The sequence below is a fragment of the Rhinopithecus bieti genome, unplaced genomic scaffold (assembly GCF_001698545.2).
Source record: "Rhinopithecus bieti isolate Rb0 unplaced genomic scaffold, ASM169854v2 scaffold_12049, whole genome shotgun sequence".
Classification (NCBI taxonomy): Eukaryota; Metazoa; Chordata; class Mammalia; order Primates; family Cercopithecidae; genus Rhinopithecus; species Rhinopithecus bieti.
In genome coordinates, this window is record NW_016807278.1 from 732,843 (window position 1) to 756,872 (window position 24,030).

The following is a 24,030-nucleotide window of genomic DNA, read 5'->3' on the forward strand; positions in this document are numbered from 1 at the left end:
GGAGGGAGGGAGGGAGGGAGGGAGGGAGGGAGAGAAATACCAAACTCTAAACCTAAGTAAGATCTGGAGCAGAGGGACAATTTTCACTTTTCTTTATAAACTTCTAAATGGGCTCTTTATTGTAATGAAACTGTACAATTTGATAAGCTTTGGCATATCCAGACACCCATAAAACCACCACCTCAATTGAACTGTGAACATACTCAGTAGCCCCAGCAGTTTCTCCTGCTCCATTTTAATCCTTGTCTCCTGCCCTCTCACCCACATCCCCACTCCAACCCTGCTCAGGCAAGCACTAATCTGCTTTCTGAAAGTATAGACTAATTTGGGTTTTCTAGTGTATTATGTGAATAGAATCATACAGTATGTAGTCTTTTTTGTCTGGTTTCAACGAAACATAATTATCTTGAGATTTGTCCATGATGTTGCATGTATGACCAGTTCATTTCTTTCTAATGCTTAGTAATAGCCATTATGTGGCTATGCCACAATTTGTTTGCCCATTCTCCTTCTGATGGACATTTGAGCTATTTCCAGTTTAGAGCTATTGCAAATAAAGCTGCTACAAACATTTCTGGAGAAGGTTTTTTTTAATAGACATAGGCTTTCCTTTCTCTTGGGTAGATACCTTGGAGCGAAATTGCTGGATCATATAACAGATGTCTGTCTGACTTTTCTTTTCTCTCTCTCTTTTTTTTTTTTTTTTTTGAAATGAAGTTTTTCTCTTATTGCCCAGGCTAGAATGCAATGGGACGATCTCGGCTCACTGCAATCTCTGCCTCCCAGGTTCAAGTGATTCTTTTGCCTCAGCCTCCCGAGTCGCTGGGATTACAGGTATATGCCATCATGTTCAGCTAATGTTTTTGTATTTTTAGTAGAGACGGGATTTCACCATGTTGGTCAGGCTGGTCTTGCACTCCTGATCTCAGGTGATCCACCCACCTCAGCCTTCCAAAGTGTTGGGATTACAGGAGTGAGTCACTGCACCCAGCCTGTCTGATTTATTGCTATTATTTTTTTAATTCTCAATTAGGATATGAAAGTATTCAGCAATGACCGGGTTCCTCACTATGGGTGCTGGGCCAAAGAAGTCATGGTCAGGAGTGCAGAGTACCCCTCCACACTGACCCCTCCTTAGTGCTACTTTCATGGCCACTTATGTTTGAGTCCCTTGTAAGAAAGGCAGTCGCTAAAAGGCACTAAGCTGCTGGCACCATAGAAATTCTCCGGTGATGCTTGTCTCTTCACGGTGACATACTAACCTCTTTGAAACACTTCAACAATGCCTTTAGGGGTGAAATTTTGCATCAATATCTAGCTTGGTGGCTTCCCTAGTGAGATATCCATAAGTTCTTTCTCCTTCATGGTATGACTGACACCATGTGGGAGTCCTGGTGTCTGCTGTCTGATTTTTTTAAGAAACTGCCAAACTCTTTTCCAACCTGGTTGTAACATTTTACTTTCCCATTGACAATGTTGTAAAAGCCCCTGTTCCTCTTATCCTCACCAACACTCAATGTGATCAATATTCTTAAATTTTAGACATTCTAATACATTTCAATGTCGATATATCTTGTAGCTTTAATTTGCATTTTTCCCTAATGACTCAGATCATTGAATAACTTTTCATGTGTTTATTTACCATCTGTATAATTTTTCTGATGAGGTGTCCAATCAAATGTCTTGCCCATTTTTAAGACTGAGTTGTTTATTTTCTTATTATGCAATTTAGAGAATATATTTTCTGGATACAAGTCTTTTATCAGATATACGCTTTGCAAATATTTTCTCCCAATCTGTGGCTTGTATTTTGTTTTATTTTATTTTTTATTATACTTTATGTTCTAGGGTACGTGTGCACAACGTGCAGATTTGTTACATATGCATACATGTGCCATGTTGGTGTGCTGCACCCATTAACTCGTCATTTACATTAGGTACATTTCCTAATGCTATCCCTCCCCCTACACCCCACAACAGGCCCCGATGTGTGATGTTCCTCTTCCTGTGTCCAAGTGATTTCATTGTTCAATTCCCACCTGTGAGTGAGAACATGCGGTGTTTGGTTTTCTGTTCTTGCGATAGTTTGCTGAGAATGATGGTTTCCAGCTGCATCCATGTCCCTACTAAGGATATGAACTCATCCTTTTTTATGGCTGCATAGTAATCCATAGTGTATGTGTGCCACATTTTCTTAATCCAGTCTGTCATTGATGGACATTTGGGTTGGTTCCAAGTCTTTGCTGTTGTGAATAGTGTGTGGCTTGTATTTTAATTCTCTTAACAGTGCCTTTTGAAGAGCAAAAGTTTTAAATTTTGGCCAAGTCTTATTTATCAATTGGTTCTTTTATGGATTTTGCTGTTGATGTTATATTTAAGGACTTTTTGCCTAAGCCAAAGTCGCAAAGATTTTCTTCCATATTTTCTTCCAAAAGCTTTATAATTTTAGATTGTACATTTAAGTCTATGATTCAATTTTAGCTAATTTTTGCATATGGTGCAAGGTAAAGATCCGAGTTTTCTTTTTAATATAATATCCAATTGTTATAGCCCCATTTGCAGAAAAGCTGTCCTTTTCCATTGATTGCCTTCACACCTTTGTTAAAAATCAGTTGTCCATATGTGTATGGGCCCATTTCTGGCCTCTATTCTGTTTCATTGATCCATTTATCTGTCTTTATTTGCCTTGATTACTGCACCTTTGTAGTACATCTTGAAATCAGGAAGTGTTAGGCTCCAACTTTGTTATTCTTTTTAAAAATGGTTTTTAACTATTCTTAGTCCTTTGAATTTCTACATATTTTAGAATGAGCTTGTCAAATTCTACCCACACACAGAAAACTTTGGGATTTGTTTTTTAATCTGTAAATTCAACAAATAACAGTCAAAATATCAGCAGACTTTTCTTTTCTTCTTTTGAGGCAGGATCTCACTCTGTTGCCCAGGCTGGGCACCATGGCTCATCCCTGTAATCCCAGCACTTTGGGAAGCTGAGATGGGAGGAACACTTGAACCCAGGAGTTTGAGACCAGCCTGGGCAACATGGTAAAACCCCATCTACAAAAAAAAAAAAAAAAAAATTAGCCGGGTTTGGTAGGGTACTCCTGTAGTCCCAGCTACTCAGGAAACTAATTTGGGAGGATCACTTGAGCCCAGGATGTCTAGGCTGTAGTCACCACTGTACTATGGACTGGGGAACAGAGTGAGACCCTGTCTCAAAGAAAAAAAATAAAATAAAAAGTCTACTGGGATTTTGACTCATATTTGTTGAATCTATAGATCAACAGAATTGCTATGTTAACTATTTGAGTCTTCTGACTCATGAACAAGCTGCACCTCCCTATTTATTTAGATCTTCCTTAATTTCTCTCAGCAATGTTTTATAGTTTTCACAATACAGGCCTTTTACAGTTTTTGTAAAACTTATTAGGTATTTCAAATTTTTATGCTATTGTAAATAGTGTTTTAATTTCAGTTTCTGATTGTCCGTTGCTAGTATACACGACTTGATTCTTTTTTTTTTTTTTTCAGTTGCAGTCTTGCTCTGTTGCCCAGGCTGGAGTACAGTGGTACAATCTTGGCTCACTGCAACCTCCACCTCCTGGGTTCAAGTGATCCTCTTGCCTTAGCTTCCCAAGTAGCTGGGACTAAAGGTGTCTGCCACCATGCCTGGCTAATTTTTGTATTTTTAGTAGACATGTTGTTTTACCATGTTGGCCAGGCTGGTCTTGAACTCCTGACCTCAAGTGATCCACTTGCCTCGGCCTGCCAAAGTGCTGGGATTATAGGCATGAGCCACTGTCCTCGGCCTCAAACTTGATTTTTGTATATTTTAAAACAATCATTTTTTATATATTAGTTTTGCATTCTGCAACCTCTCTTGACTCACTTAACAATTTCAGAATTTTTTTAAGATTCCATAGAATTTTCTGTATAGACTGAATAAAGATAGCTTTACTTCTTTCTTTCCAATCTGGATGCCTTTTTTGTTTCCTTGCCTTATTGCTGTGGTTAAAATCTCAAGTACAATGTTAAATAGGAGTGGTGAGAGTGAACATCCTTGTATTGTTTGTGATATTAGGAAGAAAGAGAAAGTTTTCAGTCTTTCTCCATTAAGTATTATGCTAGTTATAGACTTTTCATAAATGCCCTTTATCAGATTGAGAAATTTTCTCTAATGTAGGCATTTGGTGTTATAAATATTCTCCTATTGCTTTAGCAGCATTCCACAAATTCTACATATGATATTTTCATTATCATTTGGTTCAAATTACGTTGTTTTTTGTTTTTTCTGTTTTTTTTTTTTTTTTTTTTTTTTTTTTTTTTTTTTTTTTTTTGAGATGGAGTTTTGCTCTTGTTGACCAGGCTGGAGTGCAATGGCATGATCTTGGCTCACCGCAACCTCTGCCTCCTAGGTTCAAGCAATTCTCCTGCCTCAGCCTCCCAAGTAGCTGGGATTACAGGCATGTGCCACCACACCCAGCTAATTTTGTATTTTTAGTAGAGATGGGGTTTCTCCATGTTGGTCAGACTTGTCTTGAACTCCCAACCTCAGGTGATCCACCCGCCTCAGCCTCCAAAAGTACTGGGATTACAGGCTTGAGCCACCATGCCTGCTGTTTCAAAATACTTTCTAATTTATCTTTTGATTTCTTCTTTGATCCAAGGGTTATTTAGAAGTATGTTATTTAGTTTCCAAATATTTTGGAATTTTCCAAATATCATTCTGCTATTGATTTCTAATTTAATTCCATTATATTCAGAGAGCCTACTTTGTATGACTTGAATCCTTTTAAATTTACTGAGATTTGTTTTATGGTCCAGAATATGGTCTATCTTGGTAAAGATTCTGTTTGCACTCAAAAAAGATGAACATTCTAATATTGTTAGGTAGAGTGTTCTATATATGTTAATTAGGTCAACTTGGTTGACAGTGTTATTTAGGTCTACTACATCCTTGCTAATTCTGCCTACTTATTCTAAGGATTATTGAGAAAAGGGTATTGAAATCTTCTACCGTAATTGGCCGAGTGTGGTGGCTCACGCCTGCAATCCCAGCACTTTTGGAGCCTGAGGCAGGCAGCAGATCACTTGAGGTCAGGAGTTTGAGACCAACCTGACCAACATGGTGAAACCCCATCTCTACTAAAAATACTAATATTAGTTGGTAGTGGTGGCACACACCTGTAATCCCAGCTACTCAGGAGGCTGAGGCAGAAGAATTGCTTGAACCCAGAAGGCAGAGGTTGCAGTGAGCCAAGATTGCACCACTGCACTCCAGTCTGGGCAACAGAGAAAGACTTTGTCTCGAATTAAAAAAAAAAAAAGAAATCTTCTACCATAATTGTAAAATTTTCTATATCTCCTTGTAGTTCTATGAAGTTTTATCTACTTTAAAGCTCTGTTATTAGGTGCATAAACACTTAAGACTGTTATGTCCTCTTGATAAATTTACCTGTTTATCATTATGAAATGACCTTCTCTATCCCTGGTAATATGCCTCTCTGAAATATGTGTGATATAGATATAGGTAAGATTTATACCTCTAGATAAATAGGTAGACATATATGATAGCCAGCTTTCTTTTGACCATTATTAGTGTTACTGCACAAAAGTGGCTCGCTGCTGGATGTGCTAGAAGCCAATATTATGACATTGAGTTTTTGAGAAAAAAAAAGCTTTATATTGTGAGTTGACTCACAAGAAAAGAGTGTCAAGCTCAAATCTGTCTCGTTGTGCTGGCTTCAAGGCAATATTTTCATAAGGAAAAGTTCAGGGGGTGGATTCTGAGATTAGTAGGTGATTGGTGGAAGAAAAGGGGAGGGCTGGAAAGTCCTTAGGCATGCGCAGTTATCTCTTCACGTTAACTCACAGGTCATATGTGCAAATTCGGAGGAGTTAGTATGAAACATAGGGTGGAAATTTAGGCTGTGATGTCAGCAAGCTCGTTCTGTGCAAACTCCAGTAGACCATCTCAGTTCCAACTGATTCAGTCAGTTTTTTTCTTGATATCACAAGCCGAGGGAGTTTCAGCGTTTTAGCAAGTTGCTTCTTATCTGATATCCTGCCAACTCAAGAATTTCTGTTACTGGTTTCTTACTCTTCGGTGCACAGTTTCAGTTTCAACTTTTCAGCAAGTTGTTTCTTTTCTTGCCTGCTATCCTATAAACCCAAGAATTTAGTCATTGGTTTCTCTAACTCATTGAGGGACAGTTTCATTAGCATAGTGTATCTTTCTCCATTTTCTGCATTCTTTTACTGTTAACCTATTTATGTTTTTAAAGTATGTTTCTCATATAGTTTGTACCCATGTTTTTTTTTTAAAATTCAATCTGATTATGTCTGCTTTTAATGGTCGTATTTAGGCCATTTGTATTTAATGTGATTATTGATATGGCGAGGTTTGGGGCTATCCTCTGGCTATTTGTTTTCTATTTGTACGATCTATTTTTTTAATACATTTGCCCCCTTTTTCTGCCTTCTTTTGATTTCATTAAGTATTTTCATTATTCCATTTTATCTCCTTTGTTGACTTATTATATATAACTTTGTTTTATTATGTTAGTGGCTGCTTTAGGGTTTCATATATACCTTATACTTTTAACTCATCACAGTCTGCCTTCAAATCATACTATATATTTCATGTAAGGTATAAAAGCCTTATGATAGTGTACTTCCATTTCTTCACTCCCAGCTTTTATGCTATTATTTTCATAGATTTACCTATACCTATTTTATAAACTCCAAAATACATTATTTTAAAAAATAATTATATTTTAAAGATTTTTAAAAAATCTTATACACTTACCCATGTAGTACCATATCCAGTGCCCTTTATTTATTTGTGTATATTCAAAATTCCATCTGATATCATTTTCTTTCTGCCTAAAGGACATTAACATTTCTTGTAGCGCAGGTCTGCTTGCAATGCACTTTTTCAACTTTTATATGCCTGAAAAGTCTTTCTTTCCTCTTTATTTTTCAGAGATAATTTCACTGGGTATAGAATTTTAGGCCGGCAGGTTTTTTTCTTTCAGTACAGTAATTCCTCACTTAACTTCATTGGTAGATTCTTGGAAACTGCAACTTGAAACAAAACAACCTACAATAAAAGCATTTTTTTCTCATCAATGTTATAATGAAGCAATGTCAAAGGAAACAACGTTATTCAAGGGCCTGCTGTACATCGTTTTGCTAAAAGTTGCCATTTTCAAGAACCTATCTACAATGTTAAGTGGGGACTTACTGTACTTTAAAGATATTGCTTCGCTGTCTTCTCATTTGCATTGCTTCCAATGAGAAATTTGCTATCATTTTCATCTTTCTTACTGTCCCCATAGATGTCTCTCTTATATAGCTGCTTTTAAGATATGTCTGGTTATAACTTGCTTGGTGTTATTTTCTTACCAAGACTATGTTTCATATAGGATTATGCTACTCCTTTTTTGCTGATGTTAATCTCCAAAACCAAGGTGGATAACCATGGTGGATAACTAAAGCCACCCAATCCAAAGAGAACTACATACACTTTATTTAGCAGTTAACTTGGCCAGTTAGGAATTCTCAAGAGTAAAATTTTGGCTGCCTGTTCTAATATTTCCTCTGTGGCCATTTTAAAACATGGTCCCAAAATTCTTTGACATTCTTCCCACTAAGACATGACGTCTATATCTCCTGCCCTCGAATCTGAGTTCTGTGACCACTTAACTGATAGAATCCAGCAGAACCAAGTTTTTTTGGTCCAGACATTAAGACTCTGTCAGTTTCTCATTTTCTCTCTCAGGCTGTTTGTTCTTAGAACCCAGCCATAAATGATCCCAAACATCCTGGAGATAGACTCACGTGGGAGAGGTTCATAGCCCACTGCTCTGGCAGAGCTCCCAGAGAGCCAGCCTCAGTCATATGAATGAGATATCTTGAAAGTGGATCTGGCAGTCCTCGTTGAGCTGTTTCAGCTAACATTATATGGAACAGAAATGATCTATCTGTACTGAGCCCTGTCCAGATCGTATATTTGTGAGCAAAATAAATGATTATTGTTGTTTTAAGTCTCTAAGGTCTCAGATGATTAGTGACACAGAACTGTCTCCAGTAAGTAACTTCTGCTGTGATCCAGGGTGGTTTCCTCTCTTCTAACTTCTAATCTTCTATTTGACCCAAGGTGTTCCATTCTGTTTTTCTTCTGCACTGACATAGTCCTGTCCTAGTAGTACTCATACTGCTATTCATAGAAAGTAGTTGTGCTTCCACTCTGCATACGTTCAAAGTGAATTTTGTGTGTGTGTGTGTGTGGTGTGTGTGTGTGTGTGGTGTGTGTGTGTGTGTGGTGTGTGTGTGTGTGTGACAGAGTCTCACTCTGTTGCCCAGGCTGGAGTGCAATGGCACAGTCTCAGCTCACTACAACCTCCGCCCCCCAGGTCCAAGAGATTCTCACGCCTCAGCCCCTCAAGTAGCTGGGATTACAGGTGCCTGTCACTATGCCTGGTTAATTTTTTGTGTGTTTTTAGTAGAGATGGGGTTTTGCCATATTGGCTAGGCTGATCTCAAATGCCTGGCCTCATGTGATCTGCCCACCTTAGCCTCCCAAAGTGCTGGGATTACAGGTGTGAACCACCGCGCCAGGCCCAAAGTGTTCTGATTCCCTCCATTATCCTCTGCAGAATGCCGCTTACCTGTTCTATGTGTTAACCATTGTCTCTTGCTGCTCTTCTAACCTACATACTTGGGTTTGCCATATTCTCTGCCTAAGCAATGTTCTATTAATATTTACTGGCTGCAATCTCTGCTCATAATTGCTGTTCAAACTTACACTTAGTATAGGAGTCTTTATTGAAAACTTCCAATTGTGCATTGCTTGACTCACTTAGAGTTCAGTCAGGAGATGGAAACCACAACAGTTATTTAAATACATGTAAATAGGTACAAATATTCTAACTAGATAACTATATCAGTCAGAGATCTCCAGAAAAACAGAACCAGCATTTCTTACTATATACAAACAGATTTATTTCAAGAAATTAACTGATACAACCATGGGGGCTAGCAAGCCTGAAATCTGTAGGGCAGGTTGGCAGGCTGGAAACTCTCAGGAAAGAGGGATTTTGCAGTCTTGAGAATTTCTTCTTCCTCCAAGAAACCTCAGTTTTTGCTCTTCAGGTCTTTCAACTGATTGAATGAGGTCCACCCACACTATTGAGGGCCATCTCCTTTACTTGAAGTCAATTTAGTGTAGCTCTGCAAGATACCTTCGCAACAATACCTGATTAGTGCTTAATTAAATAACTAGGTACTACAGCCAAGCCAAACTGATATATAAAACTAACAACCACAGTAACTAAAAAAAGTTAAAAGAGAACTCTAAAATATCATAAAGATTGCAACTGCTGAGAGCCAAGAGGCAAAGAGAAAAGGTTGAAATTACTAAAAATTAGAAACTTAGTAGAGAAGCCCCAAGGAACTGAAACTCAGATCCGTAAGAGGCATTGCTTGGCCGGTGCTTGTTGTCTGAGTTCACAGGGAGGGATCCAGGGGATTAGGACCCAAATCTCTGCAGAAAGGACACTGACTGGCTATTGCTGGTGTCCCCAAGGGAAACATGATGAAGCTGATTCTGCAACTTAGAAAAACTGAAAACTACATTTAGCTGCTGCTATAAGGAAAAAAAAAAGTTGTGATGAAAAAGCTTCTCTGGGGTAACACTCACAGGAACCACAAGCGACAGGAAGCCCTCAGGAAGCATATAGAAAGGAGAAAACCCCTTGTTCTGCCTCCAGCTTTGAAGTCTCCATCTAGTGCCCCTATTGGCAGAGCCAGCTGGCAATGCAGAAATGTGGTTTTTAGGGTCTGGGCTCTAGGATAACAAAGCAGACTATAGAAGGGTGGGTTTAGAACTGAGAGGCAATAACTGATACAGTTCACCCCTTTGGCTATTTAGCATTCATTACACTGCTCCACAAAAATTTGAACTTTGATACAACCACAAAACAATTCATTTCCTCCCAACAAAATGCAACTATTCAGCATATAAAACAGGCGAGCATCACCTTCTCCCCAAATTCAGAATTATAAAGTATCAAGTCATTGTATCCATCTCTGAGAAATGTTGATTCTCATATTCAGTCACGGTCCCATCTGAATATGTTTTCTAAAAACCAAATTGCAAAGTTAACTTCCAACAAGACCTGTATGAAATGATATGAATTAGATGAAAAAATAAAACAATTAATATATACAAATACACACACAGTAAACAAGTAACTAGTCATGAGGCCATAATTGATATTTATAACTTCCTTCTTCCACTGCCTATTTTATGTTTCCTTTGCCTTCATCCAGCACCTCACATGGTTGGGGTTTTTTATGTGGTGGGGTAATCCATCTGGCCTGAAGGGTCTGAATCATCAGTGGTTATGCCTTTAACCAGGGGCTGAGGAAGTTGTCATCTTCCGTTAACTTTTACTATTGGACATGAAAATCCTAAAAGGCACCCCAGAAAACCCCCCTGGGTTCCAGATATAGTCCTCTCTGGGCCCATGGAGTGGCAGCAATCCAATTTCACTTTGGTAATCAATCACCCTAGTCATAGAGTAACCTTCTTCTTAGCCTGTTGATTTGGCATCATGAGGAGCCCCAAATGGCCAAATGGTAGTCTCATCTTCCAAACCAATGGGACATTGATGTATTTCCTGGTAGAGACATTTGTTCCTTAGGAATCAAGACTCCAAACCAACAGAGTTCAAAGGCACAGGGATGAAAAGCAAAAATTCCGTGAGTAGGCTATGAGATGCGAAAGTGTGAAGAGCTAGTCCCCCTTCCACCCCTGATTCCCAGACCTGTGCAGTCTGGCTATGGGAAATATGGAACCATATAGTTGTCTGTGATTCCAAGTATAATCTACACCCTTTGATGTAGAACCCCATCTTTTCAGACTGTAATCTCCCAACTGGTACCATAACTGAATCTTCAGTAGACCATCAAATCTTTCTATTATGCCATCTGCTTCTGGGGATTAGGATATGTGGTTGTACCAGTTAATTCCATGAGCATAAATCCATTGCTGCAGTTCTTTTGAAATTACTTTCTTGATCAGAAGAAATGTTGTATGCAGTACACCATATTTTGTAGTCACAACTACCAGAAGATTTTTGGACAGGATAACAAATCTGTACTGAGAATTCATATGTCCTACAGTAAAGAAACATTTTTGCTTCCCTCTATGATGGAAGGGTTGCACTGTAATCAACCTGCCCCTGGGGGCTGGCTGGGCCTTTTAGGGAGTTGTACCATAACAGAGGCTTAGTTTAGTTGGCAAGCTAGGCATTCAGCAGTGTTGGTAGTCAGAAAAACCTTGACTAGGGTAAATTCATGTTGTTGAATCCATGCATAGTCCCCATCCCTGACATTATGGTCACTTGATGCTCAGGGCCATTGAACAAGCACGAGAATAGCTGGAGAAAGATACTAACTGAAATCCACAGGATGCATCATTTGTCCACCTTCAGTCAAGAGATTCTAAGTCTGGAACTGGCCTAGGTCTGGAAATAGAATGAAAGGCAGCTCGAGTTTTTGGTTACCAAATTTTTTTTTTTTTGAAATGGAGTCTTGCTCTGTAGCCCAGCCTGGAGTGCAGTGGCGTGATCTCCGCTCACTGTAAGCTCTGCCTCCCAGGTTCTCGCCATTCTCCTGCCTCAGCCTCCTGAGTAGCTGGGGCTACAAGTGTCCGCCACCATGCCCAGGTAATTTTTTTTTTTTTGTATTTTTAGTAGAGGTGGGGTCACCAAACTTTTTATATAGCTCAGATGACATTTTAGTAAACTGGCCATCTTTTTCATTCCTAGATGCACCATGATCAATTCGCCTCACTAAAAATCTCCAGGTTTCAAAACAGTTTGATTATCATTATGCCCTACCTGTTTTTTATGGTATTTGTCTTAGTCTATTTTGCATTGCTATACAGGAACACCTGAGGCTGGATACTTTATAAAGAAAAGAGGTTTATTTTGGCTTGCAGTTCTGCACACTGTGCAAGAAGCATTGCACTGGCATCTGCTTCTGCTGAGGGCTCCAGGAAGCATCCAATCTGGTGGAAAGCAAAGGGGGCATGTTACATGGTGAGATAGGAAACAAGAGAGATGCCATGCTCTTTTAGACAACTAGCTTTTGTGTGAACAAATAGAGTGAGAACTCACTCATTACTCTGAGGAGAACACCAAGCCATTCATGAAGGATCTGTCCCCATGAGTCAAACACTTCCCACTAGGCCCCACCTCCATCTCCAGCATTGGGGATCACATTTCAGCATGAGATTTGGAGGGGACAGACATCCAAACTATGTCAGTATTTGCAGCCCCCTTGTCTCTAATGGTTAAATTATAGCATTTGGCCTCTGCTGTATGGGAATCTCATCATTTCTATTAAAATCAGATCCAACTCAATGGAGGTGTCTCACCATCATTCCTGGCTTATAGAAGACAGCCACCACAGAGTTTTTCAGATATGCAAGTGCTACCTTTGTCAATATGTTTCTCAATGTCTTTATGAAGGGATTGTCCTCTAGGCATTCTGGGGGATGGATTTGAGTGCGGTAAATGTAGAGATTTCACGTGATAAAGTCACTCCATCATTCCTTCCTCCTTGAATCTTGGATGCCTTCCTCTACATTGTGTCAGGGAAGTTCTGGCATTCCAGGCTTATTGAACATATGCCACCATTGGGTCCAAGGTTTAGTCAGCCAACCAAGAAATTTTAGAGCCACTTTCAGTTGCAAGAGCTAGCACACTAAACCCAGAATGTCTCATAAATATACCCAATAAATTCAATCCAATCCAGTGCTATATTCTATCTTTCTTGGTCTAACACCCTTAGAATCTATTCTCACACATATTTCCCAAGATTCTGCCAGTATTTATTAGTAAAATCTTGCACTTCTTTTAGTGTATAAACTATTCTGAGTCAGACTTTGTCCATGCCCTCCAACCCCCAAAGAAAGGTGAGATCCGACCCTAATGGTGAGACTAGTGGCAATAAAGAGAGGTTGGGATGGGTCTTGAGAGGAAGGAGAATTTATTCCCTTAAAGGAAATTGCCCCAAGTGAAGTTGTCATAAGGTTTTTCGCAAACGTGGATGAGATGGTTGATTCTACACCTGGTGGTGATTGCTCAGCTGCAACATGCAATCCACTGATGAATCTGGGGAAGTTCCTGTCAAACTCATTATGAATGAAGGACAGTATCTTGCAAGTCATCTAATGGAAATTTGTCCTTATCATTATCCTGGGCCCAACTCCACCTCCCAGCTACTATATTTCTTGTTTGAAGCAGGTCTCATCTAATGCACTGAGACTGCTATGGTGCCATCTAGTGCCAATTGAACAACCCGCCTTATAGTTTACATGCTACTTACAGTCGATCAAGAGGACAAATTCACCTTTTCTGGTGATTTTCCTAAAACTAGATAGATGTCCAGAGATTGGTATGGTACTTTTACAGTCTACAGTGGTGCAGTATAAAATCATCTTTTAAAGTCCCTACCAGAGCTGTGGGCTGGGCAGAGAAATATTCTACCCAGTTGGCCAACAGAGTCTTCCTTTGAGGCTGAGCTAAAGTGAAGACCTGCAGGAAAAGCCAGTGTAGGTCAGGCCCACAGACAGCATCTTCTGAAGCTCATGCCCACCCACCCCACACCAAGTACAACTAACAGTACAGACTACAAAGCCTATCACATATGGAGATCTGACATAGGGATGTGGAAATCATGCATTATTATCCCTTCCTTTCAGATGAGAGCAGTCTTAAGATAATGAACCAGCTTGGATTTACACAGATAGTAAATAGCAGAGACAAGTATTCCAGCCCAGGTCTGCTGCCTAGGAATGCTTTATCTACCACTCTTCACTGCTCCTAGGTGCTCCTGTCTGCAGGTAGCAATGCCCATAGGGGCTGCTTTGAGGGACATCATGATCAACATACACAAAGACTGTTTGCCAAGAATAGAGAGCAGCTTTGTTCTCTCCCCCTAAACAAGACCTGCTTCTGAGTTCATGGGGAGCAGTACAAGTTTGTTTCCAGAACCTTCTGCCTTCCTTCTCTGTCATACAGAATCCTCAGGCACCCTCTTCACTCATGATGCCCCACCCAGGCTGTCCTTTCCTGGCCAGCATCTCTAGCTCCTGCAGCCTCTTCACTACATCTGTCTCTCACCTTCTTTGTTGCACCACAAGGGGTCCTTATTGTCCACAGACCAAATGCGCTGGGAGCCTTTTCTCAGGACTCCTGCTAAGACTTGTGTCAACTGTAGGCACACATACATAGCAACAAGCCCCTCCAAAGTGGATGCTTTGTCCTCATGGCAACACTTTCTACATTACTCTCTGTGAATTTAACCTACCGCGAGTTCTCTTGTACCTGGAAGTCTTAGGTGCTCCTCACCCTCCCACCTCACTCCATTTACTCTGTCTCAGTGCCAGATCTCTGCTTACCTAGTCTTTTCCTACCTCACCCCACCACGTGTGCACCTGTACGCGTGTGCACACACACACACACAAAATTCCCTTCATACCTCTCCCTAATTTTCTGAATTCTATCCTTCCTTCAAGGCCACAATCACTCTACATGCACAGTTAATTTTACTCTCAGAGCTTCACATCACGTCAGTCAGTATCTTTTGTTTGGTAGAGTTTTTTTTTTTTTTTTTTTTTTTTTGCTGTTGTTTGTTTGTTTTTGTTTAGATGGAGTTTCACTCTGTTTCTCAGGCTGGAATGCAATAGTGCAATCTTGGCTTACCACAACCTCTGCCTTCAGGGTTCAAGTGATTTTCGTGCCTCAGCCACCAGAGTAGCTGGGATTACAGGCATGTGTCACCACACCCGGCTAATTTTTGTATTTTTAGTAGAGACAGGGTTTCGCCATGTTGGCCAGGCTGGTCTCGAACTCCTGGCCTCAAGTGATCTGCTTGCCTCAGCCTCCCAAAGTGCTGGGATTACAGGCATGAGCCACCACACCTGGCCTATATCAATTTTTAAGGCACCAAATTAGGAACCAAAAGCACTATATACTTAATGTGTTTATTTACTCTTTTAAATACGTTTTCTGCTCCATTTTTTAACACCATAGTTCATCTCTTTAATAGAAAAAAATGTTTACCATCACCTTAGAAATTATAGTTAAATCAATTCCCATAATGTATTTCTATATATTTGTTTCTATATATAGTTACCCCATTTCAATGTTTCTTCTTGCCTTACTCCTACAAATATAAATTGCACACCATTTCTGTGTCATGCACTGTGCTAAGACCTGGGAATTCAGTGGCAAATAAATTAAACATGGCTCCTGCTTTTGTGGGGTTCATACTCTAAGAGAAGACAAATGTAACACAAGTAAACACATAAATATATAGCTACATTTTGTGATTAGTGGTCTGAGATAAAGATGCCAAAAAAAAAAATTAAAGGAAGCTTATTTGCAGATTGTGAGACCAGAAAACATCTGAAGAGGTGACATAAGTAAGCTGAGATGTAATGAGAAAGAAGAAGCCAGGAAAAGAAAGGGTTGGGGGAAGAGAGTTCCAGGTCTAGGGAACAGCATGAGTGAAGGCCCTGACAGAAGAAGGAGCTTAGCATGTGCACAGCAAGAACTGATCAGTGGCTATGTGACTATAGCATGGTGAGTGGAGGATAGTGTGGCTGGGCTGGGAATAACTGCAGAGGTAGAATCAGGCAAAGTCTTGAAGGTCATAGCAAGGAGCTTGAATTGACTCTACATGCCGTAGGATATGGTTTGGCTGTATCTCCACCCAAACTTCATCTTGAATTGTAGTTCCCATAATCCCCATATGTCATGGGAGGTACCTGGTGGGAGGTAATTGAATCATGGGAGCCGTTACCCCCATGCCGCTGTTCTAGTAATAGTGGGTGAGTTCTCATGAGATCTGCTGGTTTTATAAAGGGCTTTTCCCTCTTTGCTCAGCACTTCTTCCTGCTGCCATATGAAGAAGGACGTGTTTGCTTCCACTTCTGCCATGATTGTAAGTTTCCTGAGGCCTCCCCAGCCCTGCAGGACAGTGAGTCAATTAAACCTCTTTCCTTTATAAATTACCCAGTCTTGGGTATGTTTTTATAACAGTGGGAGAACAAACTAATACCCATAAGAAACTGTAAATTTATTTTAAGCAAGAAAGTGACACGATCTGGTTTACTAGACCATTGGTGACATGTAGAGAATGACTTAGAAGGGCTAAGAGTGGAAGAGACAGGCAAGTTAATAGGCTGTGGCAATAGTCCAGGTAAAATATGATATTGACTTGGACTAACAGCATACCAGGTTGATAGTGGAAAGGGGACCAATTTGTAGTGTATTTCAGAAGTAGAATGATAGGACTGGGTGATAATTTGTACCAACTCTAATTTATCCTTATTGTGATACCTTTTTTACTAGTTTGCTCAGGGAGAGTCCTGGGAATTGTATTTTCCTAGTGCATATGTTATGCATATGTTATGAGTGACAATTTACGTAGGCACACCCCATTTTCCTCTGGCGATCTCTCCCTTATTTGCAGTCCATATGACAAAGCTGACCCATCCTCTCATCCCAGGAGTGGGTATGTGCTGCCAGTGAGATTAAGGCAACAACCCTTCTCAATTGCATAGATTGATTCAAGGGTGAGTACATGACCCAAGCCAAGCCAATCAAAATCAATGAGGATTAACCCAAGGTTAATGGCACATGTATTAGGACTCTCTTTTCCACTGGGATTGGCAAACTGGGAGAAGGTAAGTCTGGAGATACTGAATGTCACCCTACAGGAGCAACCCTCCCAAGAATGACGGCAACCCAGAGAAAAGCAAGAGCAGCAGGGATGGATTCCTAGTGAACCCTTGGACTTCGTTAAGTGAACCAGCAAAATTTCTTTTTAGTTTAAGCCAGTTTGAACTGACCCTGACACAACCCAGACTACTGATGAATACAGTAAGCACATTCAGTTTTTAAAATAAGATTTTACTTAAAGCCATTATATTTTCTACATATGGCTTCTGCTCCAAAAGAGTCTGTTCATTATTTTTAGGAACTCCTGTTATGTGTAGGTTAGCTCTTTGATATCTGTATTTCATGTTTACTCTATTCTTTCATTTTCATTTCTTTATCTTTTACTTTTGTGTTCTAGGAAATTTATCTTCAGTTTGCCTTTTACTCATTATTTCAGTTTTCTGCAGCGTCCATTTGTAAGCTATGGCTTGCATTTTGGAGTTTAATTCAATAACTGTATTTTCCAGCCTGATAACATATTTCTTCCATTTGGATTGTTTCCTTTTTATAATGGCTTGCTCTAGTCACACACATGTAAATTGTTTTAGCATCTAGCACATGGCATTCTTTGATAAACAGAAAAAAGTGAATGAGGTTATTATTCATTTTTCAGGTCAATGATTTTCCTGATTCTATCACTTAACTCCCCTTAGCCTGCTTTGTCTTTATAGCCTCTACCACCTGGTATATATTTGTATCAAGACCTAGAGCAGTGGCTGCACAAGTTGTCACTAAAATCTATTTATTGGACGTGTAAATGGGTCGGTACAGATGTGTTTTCACTCTTAATTTGCTCAAAGTCCCATTGAGAAGGTAAAACTAGCACAAAAAAGTAAATAACCATCCCAGGCAGCTGAGAGCTATCAGAAATACATACATGATTAATAGCCAAATAAATTGTGCCAATACAGGTGTGTACTCTAGAATCAGAGCCAGGGATGCAGACAGCAGGAGATCATTTCATGCTTGAATGATCAGAACAGTGTCCACAGAGGATCCAAGGACTGACGGGAACTTCGAAGAAGGGTATGATTTAGAAAGGAAGGAGTCTGGTGGATTCTTCTAAAGAGCATTTCTCTGGGATTCAGATAATTTCACCCATGCAGTTAGCATTCATTCTATCCCTGAAAGATACAGCTACTCTTCCTATAAGGTAAGAGAATTTCAGGCTCGAACAGAGAATTTTAGATTGAAAAATCCAAGCCCATTTTCTGTTCCTCCAACCGCAAATAAAGGTGTGGAAAGCAGTTGAGGAAACAGATTGAGGTGAGTTTCATTGAAGCCTTGCTCTCTTACATCTCTGTTTGATCCCTGGGTCATTCTCTCAGGCATCTCTGGTTGGAAACACTTTCAAACCCCAAATCTCATCCTTATTGGGTTTGCATTGTGCTTAGAAAGATGTTGACACCAATAAAAGCTTGTTGCTTAAAGACACAGCCTATGACTCACACAATGCACACTTTATACACCCTAATTGCTTCCGTCTCTAGTAACTTTCAGCTTCTCATTACCTAAATTATTTCATTGCACTCAACCTGGGGGTTATCATCATATAGGGAATCAAAGGAGGTGCCAGAAACAGATAAAAATCAAGAAAACAACCATTTGAAAAGGTTATCATCGGCATCAGGGAATGTCCATGTTGGAAAGGATCTCCAGGTTCATTAGCCCCCGCTCCCAGCACAGGAACCCTCTTTGTTATGACTCGGACAGATGTTATCCAATTTTGCTTCACAACTTTCAAGGCCTGGGTGCCACATTCTGCAGCTGTCATATGCAGACTTGACAGGCAGGTGAATGTGGCAAGCAACCCATATTTAAATATAGTTGAAGCCCTCCTGGAATTTACACAGCTACATCTTTCCCTGTACTGCCCCGCAAGAAACATGAGAGAGGAAGCTCTTCTGAGCCTCATGCCATGTTATACAGAGCAAGAAAGAGAAGGGAAGAGACAGGGTGAAGAGAGAAAGGATGACTTAATATTGTAGTGTTCAAGCTGGAATAATTTTCCCTCCCACCTTACTGGAGTGCTTTCCAAGTGCTATTTCCTGGAGCAATGCTAGATTAGTTATTCCAGAATTCCCGGGGACTTTGCACAGAGTCCCAGACCCCATCCCTGAGAGATGAATTTGGTACATCTGGGATGAGGCCTGGGCATCTCTATTTGTTAAAGCTTCCGATTATTTTGAAGCGCAGTCAGGTTGAAAGTCACTTTATTAGAGGGCTCTGGACTAGGTCACCCCATTCCTGGTGGTTGAAAAACCTCATGCAAGCAGATCACTCCTATGTCCTCTGGCAGTTTTCTGTAAGCATGTTTTTGTGTTGCTGAAGGCAGCCCCATCAGCCCCTGGGGGAATAATCCTTTCCTGTTCTCTCCAGCCATGCCCTACAGGATCACCTGAGGCCTGTGTCTGGGCCTCTTTACTGCAGCACAGCATCCAGCTTGTACTCTTTGTTGTGGGCTGGCCAAGATGCTGACAGGAACAAAAATGACTTGTTTTTGAGAGTAAAGATACAAGCTTTGACTGAGATGACGCACACATGTTCATGGAGGGAGACTCTCACATCCGACCTACCTTCTTCCGTCCACAGAGAGTCACGTTGCTACTCTAACCACATCACTAATTCCGAAAGATGGGGACTCCTACACAGGGCCTGAGGTCAATGCCTCTGATTAGGGCAAGGAACTGGAAGGCATCCAACCCCAACTTCCTGGCACTCCAAGTTCTCTCAGCAGCAATAGAGAAAGCCCATGGATGTAATTGCATTACCGAAGGCAAGGCCCTCAATGTGTAGACTCTCTGGGGTGCTGGTTTTAAAAAGGCAAACTCTCAAGCCCCACAAAAAGACGTTTTGAAGATCAGAGTGAGGACAGGAAATCCACCTTTTGAGCAAGCAGGAATAGGGAATTCTGAGTAAGGCTAGTATTTGAATTTTACCCATTTGGGACTGAACCTCAAAGGAAAAAAGGGATCTGGAAAAGGAAATGACGTCCCCTCTGCCCTTCCAGGGCCACTGGTGCATCTGTTCTTGAGATATTGGCCAGGCCCCTTATTTTTCTGACATTCCCCTTGCTTTCCTGTCGCCTCATCTTCCTTAACAGGCCTTCTTATCTGCCAGAAGATTGGTCTTTCTTTAAGGCTAGCAGTTAGCCTTGCTTGGGGATCCAATTCTATACATGTGGGCATAGAGGACAGAGCAAGAAGACAGGGCAAGTGGGCAGAACTGTACAGGGAAGGGAGGGACAGTGTTGGAAGTGAAGCCCAGGCTTGGAACTTGCCTATGGCAAAAAAAAAAAAAAAAAAAGGAAAATTTATACCTCCAATATGTCACCAGGGATTGAAATTAAGTTATGACTCACGACTTACCCATGAAGCTCTTTCCCAATTAGTCTGGGTTGTGTCATCAAACGACCTGAATTTAAGTCATGGCTCCATCGCTTATTGGCTGTGTGATCTTGGGAAAATTATTGAACTCTCTGACATTTAGTTTCCTTATCTATAAAATAAGGGTAATCGCTTGATAAAGGTGCTGTTCGTTTTGATGAGGTGATACATAAAAATGCTTAGTCCAGGTTTTGGCACATGGAAGGCAGAAAAAAAAAAAAAACACCCTAGATATGAATAATATAATTCTGTCATGTACACCTTTCCACACTTAACCTCCTCTCACAACCTACTCCTTACTCTAGGCACCAGGCAACCTGAATTACTAAGTGTTCTCTAGGGCCCCAGTAAGCCATGGGTTTTAGAATCTAATGGAATGGCCTAATCCCATCTCCATCACCAACTCATGAGCTGTGTGACCTTCCTGGGCCTCTGTTCCCTTCTCTATGGATCAATGCCAATACATCAAGTTTCTGCAAAGGCCTGGTACATTCACTGATGCACACAAGGAGCCCGGGACAGTGCTCAGAGCACCCTGTGCTGCAGCCTCCCTTTCCCCTCCTTTCTTGCAGGCTCTCATGTTTGTCCGTGCCTTTCCACGGCAGTGCCTTTGTTCAAACTGTTTCTTCCACCAGGAATGTCCCTTCCCTTTTTCTGCTCATTGGAGTTCTTCCCAAAGCTGCCTTCATCCTACCTCAACCCCAACAGTCAAGATACCCAGATAATCACCCTTCATTGACAAATAGAGTATGTACTGAGAGTCTGTGATGTGTCAGGCACTGTTGCTCATGACCAGGGATACAGAGATGATTACGATCTAGTCCCCAAGAAATTCAGTCTACTTAACATAAGAACATAAGAAGAATAGGAACATAAGAACAAATAACTGCCCTCCAAGGAAGTGGGGGGTAATAATAGAAGTGAATCAAAAGTGCAGGGACAGCACAGAAGAGGGAGCTCTTGGGTCTGACTCAGGTGGGATGGAGAAGCCTTTATAGAGACACAGACTTTTGACTGGAAGGGTGAGTGATGTTGGACAGGCAGAGAAGGGGGAGTAGTAGTTTGTCTAAGACTGACCCAGAGCAATAGAGGTCTGAGACAGACAGGTGGGCCAACAGTGCTGGAGGCTGACCAGGAATTGGGAGGGCACAGAGACAGAGCTATAAAGAGAAGAGGACCAGGTGCCAATGGCCTTGAGCCTGGCCAGGGAAAGGTCCAGGAAGTTGCCTCCATTCCACCCCTGCCTAGGCACATGGGGACAGTGGAGAGCAGATCCGTCATCTGTGAGGAACATTCCAGAGCAGGAGCAGTCCATGGAAATCCTTCATCTCTAGTCCCCCTCATATCATTGGCTAGAAGGCCATGGGCTACAGGCTTGTAATTCAAAAGACACAGGGGTGTGGAGGCAGACTTCTGTTTCTTTTTTTTTTTTTTTTCTACAAATGGACAACTTTCTTTGATTTCTTAAATTCAATTGCAAAATTTAGAAAATCCCACTCCACTAAGGAGAGAGTGAAAGTTAGAATATCCAGTGCTTCTGAGGAAGGTTGCAATATAAGAGTGACAAATTTCACCAGAATCTCACCATCCAGCCATCTCCCTCCATGAGCCAGAAGTCAATGACCTCAGGCAGGAGTAATGTCTCATCCTAAGGCCTTCTGGAATATGTTTCTGGCCAGAGGTAGCTGGTCTCCAGGCTGTGCCTCGTCCTCATGCCCAGCCAACATCATTGCCTTCCAGACCCCAGGGCAACTGGCAGTGTCTACTTACCCACTGCCTCCTGGACTTAGCACACAAGGCCAGAAAGGGCCAGGGCCAATTTCCCCATTCTTTTCCCCATATTTTTTGTGTGCCAGATATACTAAATGTCTCACCTTCCTCCAGACACAGCAGCTCTTTCACAATGCCTAAAATCTTTTTCCAGATAAATGACTTGATCTGGAAGGGCTTGATCACCATCATTCCTATCTCCTTTCCCCATCCCGGTTCCCTAAACACACGCACACTCACATACTCAACTCCCACTCTCCCTGGCAAACTCTTATTCACCCTTCAAGTTCAGTCACGTGTCACTGTTCTCAGCAAAATCTCCCTTGACCACACCCTCCTCCTCCAGGTGGTAAATCACTCTCTCTTTGGGGTCTTACAGCACTTCTTCCCCAACCCTTAACTAATAATACTGTCATGTTCTTCACCAATACACTGGAAGCTCAATGGGGTATGGACTTTGTCTTGTTCAGCGTTGTGTCCTCGGCAGTCTGGTATGTAGAAGGCACTCAATAAAAATTGGTTGAATTAATTGCATTTAATCAAGCCAGGACAATTTTCAGTGAAATGAAACACTTGCCCAAGTTGCTTAAGTTCCTGAAAATTGATTTATCTGAAGAGTATCAATGACTCTGGATAATTATTGAATATATCCTTTTTGTACAAGCTGAGAAATATATGAAGATAAACAAACTTGCTTATAGATAGGTGGGAGAGGGGACGAGATGTTTATAAAAATAACAGTAACACAAAATAGAAAGCAATACATGCCAAGAAGAGAAAGTGCTGTCGGGATTCAGGAGAGAGGGCACTTCTTCCATAGGATTGATCAGGAGTCTTCACAGAGGACAAGCCATTTAACTTGGGACACCATTGATGATGTTTTCTACCCTGAACTTGGTCCACTGGCAGCCATGTGACCCTGGTCTCCTGGCTATAGCTGATTAGAAACTGGATAACTGACCTAAGCTGAGCTGTTGGTCTCTGTCTCCCAGTGATTTGGTCTTGGGACTTTAGAGCACCAGTCAGTCTTGGCTGGTCCCTTGAATTAAAGACTGGTAGCCTCTAGAGCTGTGTAGTTGCAATCCTCTGCAAACTGCTAAGAGATGCAGAGAAAACTTCCAAGGAAAGCAGAAAGGTGTGACCATGTGGACTCAGAGAGCGAGAAGCTGAGTCCTGGCTTTCTGATGACTTCTACTCCTGGTTCCAATCCCTCAGTGTCCTGCAGCAGCTTCCATCCCACAGATATTCCAAGACACCCCAGGCTCTTTACAGTAAATTCCCCCTTTTTACTACAGCTAGCTGGACTGTACCATTGCAGTTAGCAACCTTGGTGAAGACTTGTTTGTGTGAAGAAATGGGCCATGACCAGTATGGGAGCTGATAGGGAAGGGGTATGCAGATATGGTTTATTTGTCTTCCTTTCCACCCTACACTCCCTCACTCACCCTCAGCATCTCCAGTCTGGTAACCCCTCTATCTCCCCTAAACGTAGCCAGCAGTCTGTCAAAAAGGAACCTTATGACAGACAAAGGTGTCATAGGTGTCTGGAAGTCCAGTCTTCCAGACTCTTAAAATAAATTGGATATCTCTAGTCCCAGAGAATGGCTCCACATCCACGGTCCCTATAGCAGAAGTTACTCACCCCATGGAACAGAGCCCCAAAGCACTGGCACACACACGGATATATGTGTACACACATGTGAGAGGTAAGGAACATGCAGATCTGTGTGGAAACGCTCCCTTAGTGCACATTCTTGGACTCCTGTCAGTGTGTACAAGCACTGCTCGATGGAGAAAATCATAGAGAGTCATCATTACAAAAAGGTGCACTCAGCTCCCTCCTTCTGGTGGCTTTGAGGTCGGCAAAAGTGCACACACGGCAACCTCTTTACAAAAATTCAACCCAGCTACTCTGAACCGAATCACACCCTCAATCAAGGCTTGTACTGTGTGGGAGAGCTCCAGGAGGACAGTGGTGTTTCTCAGGGCATTGTGGGACTCTGACATTTGGTAAATCGGATCGGGGAAGAGGGTGGCCAGATTTTATGAGGCCCAGAGGCATACATAATGGG

General features: G+C 41.3%; 1 protein-coding gene across 1 annotated transcript in view; it reads right to left on the reverse strand.

Moving 5' to 3' along the window:
- The window catches only part of IL19 (interleukin 19), a 48,905-nt gene extending 25,176 nt beyond the window's left edge, over positions 1–23,729 (reverse strand). Inside the window, exon 1 of the mRNA XM_017880838.1 lies at positions 23,601–23,729. The gene's annotated coding sequence lies outside the window, so the exon portion shown is untranslated. The remainder of the gene's footprint in view (positions 1–23,600) is intronic.
- Between the last annotated feature and the right edge of the window lie 301 nt (positions 23,730–24,030).